This window comes from Pristiophorus japonicus, chromosome 17 (genome assembly GCF_044704955.1).
Source record: "Pristiophorus japonicus isolate sPriJap1 chromosome 17, sPriJap1.hap1, whole genome shotgun sequence".
NCBI lineage: Eukaryota > Metazoa > Chordata > Chondrichthyes > Pristiophoridae > Pristiophorus > Pristiophorus japonicus.
The window spans coordinates 71,733,510-71,741,746 of record NC_091993.1 but is presented as its reverse complement, the minus strand read 5'-3'; positions in this window follow the sequence as shown (position 1 = coordinate 71,741,746).

Below are 8,237 nucleotides of genomic sequence, written 5' to 3'. Positions count from 1 at the left end.
ATGATAAATGTGGAAACAGAGCAAATGAGATCAACAAGGCAAAAGCAAAATACTACGGATGCTGGAATCTGGAGTAAAAATAGAAAATGCTGGAAATCTCAGTGGGTCAGGCAGCATCTGTGGAGAGAGAAACAGAGTTACCGTTTCAGGTCTGTGGCCTTCGTCATCGACCTGAAACGTTAACTCTGTTTTTCTCTCCATAGATGCTACCTAACCCGCTGAGATTTCCAGCATTTTCTGAGATCAACAACATGTGTTTTGAGGAGATATGATTCACCATCATCAGCCACCACACGGGCTCGACAGAGCTAGGCCTTTATCCAGTGGCAAGGATTAACCAGGACGACTGGAGATCTGCTCTGCTGCATGGACCTAGTGTGCACATATCGCAGTGTGGGCAGAAGGTACATGACTTGGACAATTAATTGGCCAAGTCCCGAAGATTGTATATAAACCAACTGCTCGAATGTAAAAATTAGACTCTAGTCTCAGCTGAGAGGAGCCTCTCCATACACGTGCGTGAGTAAAGGTCGCTTGAAACCAGTATACGTTCATTCCGTCTGCATTGGGGCAGAGAGAAAACTCCCAACACTGCCCTGCTCTTCTTCCAAATAGTGCTACCTGAGAGGGCAGAGGGAGCCTCGGTTTAATGTCTCATCCAAAAGACAGCACCTTCGACAGTGCAGCGGAGCACTGGAGTGTCAGCCTAAATTTTTCTGTGCTCAAGTCCCTGGAGGGGGATTTAAACCCACAACCGTCTGACTCAGAGGTGAGCATGCTACCCACTGAGCCACAGCTGACACAAAATTTGTGGACAGCGAACTTGGTATGGGAGGGAACATACTTGAATGGGAATGTCCTTAAATGATATACATGAATTAGGCTCCCGATATCCAAGTGCCCAGCTTCCTACTGCGCCAGTGGGCACAGCAACCCGTGCGATGGAGTGACTGCGCTATTGCCCGAATTACAATACCGGCCCGAATAACACTTGGCCTTGAAGGGAATGACTTCAGCAGTGTGAAATCTTGTACCTTGTAACAGCTAACAAAGTCTTGGCCTGGAAGTTTGTTTATAAGAAGCTTTTTATGCATTGATGTTTAAAAGCTATGGTAACCCCGGCTTAAAATGGATCCCACTTGCTATATTAGAATGTAAATGGCGGTTCACAGATGTTTTTGGGTCTGATTTGCAACACTAACCTCTTAAGGTGTCTTTGATCTACGTGCGAATTCAACTTTTAAATTGTTACAAATGGCTAATTGCTGGGAATGGAGTTTGCAGACACAGGATTGGTGAAGCTGCTCAGCTTCCAGACACCGGGGCTGGTTTTTATCTCCGTTACATCCCGAAAGAGGATGCAGGTGAAACACAACAGAGCAATAAATGTCTCGCATCTTGCATGTTATTGGCTCCATTGAGTTTCTCAGTCGGCTTTGAAGTGAGAACCTGAAACAGGCAGAAGACGCATTGATTGTCGGGACAGAAATGTACTGCACGCAATTTCCCTGCAGGCAGACATGCAAGATATCAAATACAACTCACGCTTGATTGGCCCCGATTTTAACTCCAGGCGGATTCCCCACTCAGGCCTGAGTTAAAACCTCAGTTGGGTCTCAATGATGTCATCAGGCCACAACATGCACATGTAAAGAAGGACCCTGTTGCGCATGTCCTTGCTGCCTGCTCAGTAACACAGGTTAAAATTACAGATGTTGCGATCATGGCGGCTTTCGGACAGGTAAGAAGCCCTCCCCCCACATCATAGGCAGTCTCTCAAATTGAAGGTGACTTGCTTCCAAGTCAAAAAGTTCACAGGTGTTTCAATGAAGGACCTAATATTCCAGGTCCCGAACTAAATCTTGAAGGGTGGAAGATGCCTGTGGGTGGATTTTGTTTAACGTGTGGTAACCGTTGCAGACCAGCCACCACACGGGCTTGACAGAGCTAGGTCTTGGTCCAGTAGCAAGGATTAACCAAGACAACTGGAGACCAGCTCTGCTGCATGGAAGAACTAGGGCGATTCTAACTGCCCAGCCGCCAGGTTTCTGCTGAGTGAGTGGGGTTAAAATCGTCCCTCGGTGTCTGTAATTGCTGGGAACCAACAAGACAGAGGGGGCCTCAGTTTAACGTCACATCTGAAAGACGACACCTCCAACAGCGCAGCACTCCTTCAGCACTGCACTGGAATGTCAGCTTGGATTTTGTGCTCCAATCTCTGGAGTGGGGCTTGAACCCACGACCTCTGGCCCCCTGAGCACCATTTCTGGCACCGATATTGAATCTGTTGTCTCCTTGATGCAACTGAGGGCAACAAACTGGGTGACACTGCAAATACCCCCAGTGCTACACTTACAGAAGTCAGCAGTAATGAACGATAAATACTGAGCGATTGGGTGACCTAGATGATGACTGGAAGTGCCATCCAAATGTTAGATCTTGTCTGCAAACCTTCTTGTAGAAGGTGCCACAGTTGTTTTACTGCCTTGCCTCCTAATGTAGACAATGGCAAACGGCTGTGCTCAGTACTGTGTATCTGATGGGTAGCATAATGGCAAATCTGGACAGTGCTGCTTGTGTGACAACTGACATCTCTGGAAGCCCTTTCCTGCTTTTGCTGCCTAGTTCTGTAATGTATTTGCTTCATGGGTTCTTTGCTTAAAAATTCACAGCAACACATTGCTATGAAGAACCAGTTGGTTTATTAGCGAAGGTTTAACAATCACATGACACATTACCAGTTCATCCACCAGGCTCACAACCACCTGCCTCATCGTGGAACCCCTGAACCCAACTGACTGGGGTTTTATTGAGTCTTATGATTGGCTAAGCCATTCGCAACTCAACAGTTCTACAAACCTGTGAGTGTCAGGACAGCACTCGATGTAAAAAGTTGAAGCTCAGTTATGGATGCAGCTTAAGTAGAGAGCAGCTGCCCTCTTCACTGGGCAGTCCAGTACACGGACCGTGGCCTCTCCAGTAATGTCAGTTATACCAGGATTGTCAAAGAGGGCAAGTGTAGTGAAACGCAGGGCACTCCCAAATGGACATGGTCACGCGGTCCTCTGTCAGCAACGGCAAGTTTGATAAGTGGTTTGGGCATCCGGAATACCGAAGCATGGGGATTTCACCCCAAAACTGATGGCAGGCACACGCTAAACCCTGAAGCTGTGGATCTGTGACACTCTATTACTGCTGGCCCAGTCTAACCCAGTGAGTTCCATGCCATTGTGATCTGCACTGTTGTTGCTGCTTTGATCATTATTGATTGACAGCTCTGACTTCAAAACATATCTCAAGTGGCACTTTCTAACCGAGCTACCGTTTCATTTCCAGAATCTATAAGAAGCAACTGATGTATTTATTGTGAATGACGACTTGCACTGTATAGTATTCTCTTAATATCTTTGCACTGTAAATGATCTGATTGTAAATAATTTGGATGAATTGTTTTAGTTGATGCAAAACTGAGTCCGCAGGGGTAAAATTCAACTTTGACGGTGACGTGAAATGGTTGGTCATGGATCATCCGCCCATTAAATTCTCAGCCCGAATTTCCTTTCGAATGACTTCAAACGAAAGGAAATTCGAGCAAGGTGTATAACCACCCGTGCCCACACCCCCACCTCCCACTCCTGCACACTGCCCCCCACCCCTGCACTCCCTCCATCCCTGATCCCCCACAAACCCCCACCCCTGCACATACCCCACCACCCCCCCACGCCCCTGCACATAAACCCCCCATCCCTGCACACATCCTCCCCCACCCTTGCACACACAGCCCCCCCACCTCCCACCCCTGCACACACCCACCCCTGCACACACCCCCACCCCACACCCCTCCACCCCCTACACACACCACCCCCCCGCCCCTGCACATAACCCCCCCACCCCTGCACACCCCCCACCCCCTGCACACACCCCCATCCCTGCACACCCCCCCCACCCCCTGCATACACCACCCCCCTGCCCCTGCACATAACACCCCCATCCCTGCACACCCCCCCCACACACCCCCACCCCCTGCACACCCCTCCACCCCTGCACACACCCACCCCTGCACACACCCAACCACCCCCCCCCCACCACCCTGCACACACCCCACCACCCCCCCACCCCCTGCACACACCCCACCACCCCCCCCACCCCCTGCACACACTACCCCACCGCCCCTGCACACACACCCCTTCCCCCTGCCCCCACCCACCGCTGCTACTGCCTGTTTTAAGCCCCTGCACTGACTGATATTTTCCAACAAAGGTTACAGTTACATTAGTGCATTATACTCTCATTTAAAAACACAGCTGAGAGCTCAATAAGGTGTACCTCTCCTTTAATATAAGCATTGCTGATATCTAGTTATTGTAACCGAATTCTTATCAGGATTTTCCATTGGATCTCATGGGAGTCTTTGAGAGAATTCATGCAGGTAACATGTGCTCCGGGGTTTGCCAATCCATTACTGTATAACCAGTTACTTTAAACTATATAGAGCAGCAGTGTGTTAACCTTGAAAACACTGAGTGCAGGGAGAGCTCTGCATTTCCTCATCCTGCATTGGGCAATTGTGTGTTCACCAATGTTTCTCCCACTCCTCTACTGATGGTATTTGAATATCAGCAAGCTACTCGACCATGCTGTCCCCAACCACACACCTGTACATTGCAGCAGGGGGTCACTGGACAGTGATCGGCAGCAGGAATCCTGATAATAGACTTTCCACTTCCTCATCCCCAACCCGAGGACACTGGGAGCATCCATAGCCGTGGTTTGTGTAATGTTACATATACCACACTCAGTGGCTCAGTGTCTCACACGTTATATATACCACACTCAGTGGCTCAGTGTCTCACACGTTATATATACCACACTCAGTGGCTCAGTGTCTCCTTATTTCTGCTCAATACCTCACTAAATACACAGCCTAAAATACTGTGACTGTAGAACTTGCTCAAACCAGCTACATAATTAGCAAATGTTGATCTACTTCTTCTTTCTTATGGTAGTAGCAAAGCAAATCAAATGTCAATATTTAAGGTGGACATCCAGGCCAAAGCTTCCGGTGTAACAGCATGGATATTTTGTAGGCTGCCTGCGAATTCCCTGAGGGCAGTGCTCAATGTTGGGCCCATGGGTCTGATTAGGAGCTCCACAGTCACATGATGGGGAGGCTTTAATCTTTCACCTATGGAGAAGGTGGCAGCATCGACCGTAACCAGTTCTGAGGCGGTTGATGGTTGTCCACTGTTTGCGAGGAAGGTTTGATCCTTTAGACTGTACTTTGGGGTCCGCTATAGGAATCCATTTCGTATGTCACTGTTCTCCCAAGCATTTCACCATCGGTCACCAAGGCTGAGGGGAGATCACTGAAGGGCTTTGGCGACGGTCCAAAATGCCCTTCTATATGTGAGACAGGTTAGTGGTAGGTTGTTCAAGTTGGCCTGGATCGGCATGTCTTTGCTGGTGTAGTGGTTGTATTCTCTGGAGATGGCATATTCGGGGCATAAGTGTGGTGGTGCGATGTTTGCAAGCATGGGCAAACAAGGTGTCGGTGTCGATAAAAGCATACCGGTGATAATTCTCATCGTAGACTTCAGCTGGACATCACGGATTTAATGTGCGGACTGGATAGCCATGCTTGGAGATCAGTACTCTGCTGTAGAGTACACCAGAGCGAGTGCTGCCGTACGGAGCGTTTGAACGTCTGCGGGTTTCTGGATCAAGTTGACCCTACTCTTTAGTTTCTACCTTAGGTTCTGGAGATGTTGTCAATATGACAGGATGCGATCAAGCGTGACTCCTAAATAGGAGAGTTTTTTGGCATAGTTTGCCTCTGCGCTGTAAAAGGAGACTTTCAAAGCTTGATTTGCTTGATGGGTGTTGACATGGAATGTTGAGGTGACAGTTTTTTGCGGGTTTGGTTGGAGTCACCATTGGCGGAAGTAGGCCTCCATCCTTTGTAAATCCCTGGTCAGGGTCTCCTCGGTGAGGGACAGATTCATGTTTTGCGTGCATGATGACAGCCTTCTTGCGGCCCATCCTGTGACGTGATCTTAGGTCACAACTAATGTCGTCTCACAGGACACCGAACGTGTCGTTAAATCGACCTCCCGATGACAGCAGCAAACCGAGTAAATCTAACGGTCCTCTCCAGGCCCAACCATCCGAATATGCCATCTTAACATCGAAGACAGCTCTCGTTCAAAATGCGAATACCTCGAAAAGTTACTCAACAAACACAGCATCAATGTCCTGGTTGGTCTATGGCATTTACGTCTGAATGGTGTCAGCAGCTACATCATTGCATAATGTTCTCAACTATGACCTTCCCTCCATCATAAGGTCAGACGTGGGGATGTTCGCTGATGATTGTACAGTGTTCAGTTCCATTCGCACCTCCTCAGATAATGAAGCAGTCCGTGCCCGCCTGCAGCAAGACCTGGACAACATTCAGGCTTGGGCTGATCAGTGGCAAGTAACATTTGCGCCACACAAGTGCCAGGCAATGACTATCTCCAACAAGAGAGAGTCTATTCACGTCCCCTTGACATTCAATGGCATTCCTATCGCTGAATCCCCCACCATCAATATCCTGGGGGTCACCATTGACCAGAAACTTAACTGGACCAGACACATAAATACTGTGGCAACAAGGGCAGGTCAGAGGCTGGGTATTCTGCGGCAAGTGTCTCACCTCCTGACTCCCCAAAGTCTTTCCACCATCTACAAGGCACAAGTCAGGAGTGTGATGGAATATTCTCCACTTGCCTGGATGAGTGCAGCTCCAACAACACTCAAGAAGCTCGACACCATCCAGGAAAAAGTAGTTTGCTTGATTGGCACCCCATCCACCACCTTAAACATTCACTCCCTCCACCACCGGCGCACCGTGGCTGCAGTGTGTACCATCTACAGGATGCACTGCAGCAACTCGCTTCTTTGACAGCATCTCCCAAATCTGCGACCTCTACTGCCTAGAAGGGCAAGGACAAGGGCAGCAGGGCCATGGGAACACCATCACCTCCAAATTCCCCTCCAAGTTACACACCATCCTCACTTGGAAAAATATCATGATTCCTTCATCGTCGCTGGGTCAAAATCCTGGAACTCCCTCCCGAACAGCACTGTGGAAGAACCTTCACCACGCGCACTGTAGCATTTCAAGAAGGTGGCTCACCACCACCTTCTCAAGGGCAATTAGGGATGGGCAATAAATGCTGGCCTTGTCAGCGATGCCCACATCCCATGAATGAATTTTATTATACCAATATTGCTACCTTGGAATTGTCAATTGTGACAACCGTAGTATCTCTGAACTAGAGAGAAGAAATCAGCCAGCATCCCTGCATCTGATTGCTAGTCACAGATCTGTTAGAAAGTATGCAGGCAAAGGTTGTGGGACAAGTTCAGGCAGTGCTTGATGCCCGCCACAGTAGAATAACTAGATTAAGCAGGCTGTCGCAGCCAATGCATTTGTGATACCAGCTTGTGAAGAGTAAGCTGAGAAAGCTGAAATCTCCCTTATCTTGTCAATGGCCATGTGTAGTTTCCTCAAAAGTGTGTGTAAGGTGAATAATAGCCACTTGGCCAGGGTCCCAGACGGTCAATGGTATACTCCAGCATGTCGTTACCCTTCCCCTGACTCTGGAAGGCTCAGCTAATGCAGCACAGACTGGGACTAGAACTTGGGACCGTTCTGCTCTGCATGGCAGATTCCAGAGTCGGCAGTGCAGTCAGCAGGGGTCTGGGTGGGATGGTGGGAAGGGAAGGAAGGAAGGAAGGGGCCTGGAATGCAATTGTGTCCCAGGCTGAATGCGGTTTCGCTAGGTCTGCAGCCCCAGTCCTGACCAGTACTGACACTTAGGGGGACCCCTGAAACATTTGTTTGATAGATCGGAGAGCTGTCTCATTTCAAATCAAGTTCTTTCAATATTTCTTCATGGAGCAGCCAATAGATGGAATACAAAGGTTATGTGACCCAGGACTAGCTGTGTAAATAATGTAACTTTGAGGTCCAGAGATCTTTCATTATGTTTGAGGAAACTACACATGGCCTTTGATAAGATAAGGGAGATCAAAGCTTCCTCAGCTTACTCTTCACAAGTTGGTGTCACAATTGGATTGGCTGCAACACCCTGCTTAATCTGGCAATGAATCAGTTATTGTTTCCAGTGAACATACTGGTGGTGACTGGTTTCATTGTTCATTCTGTGGCCCAATATTCCAGGTCACTTCAT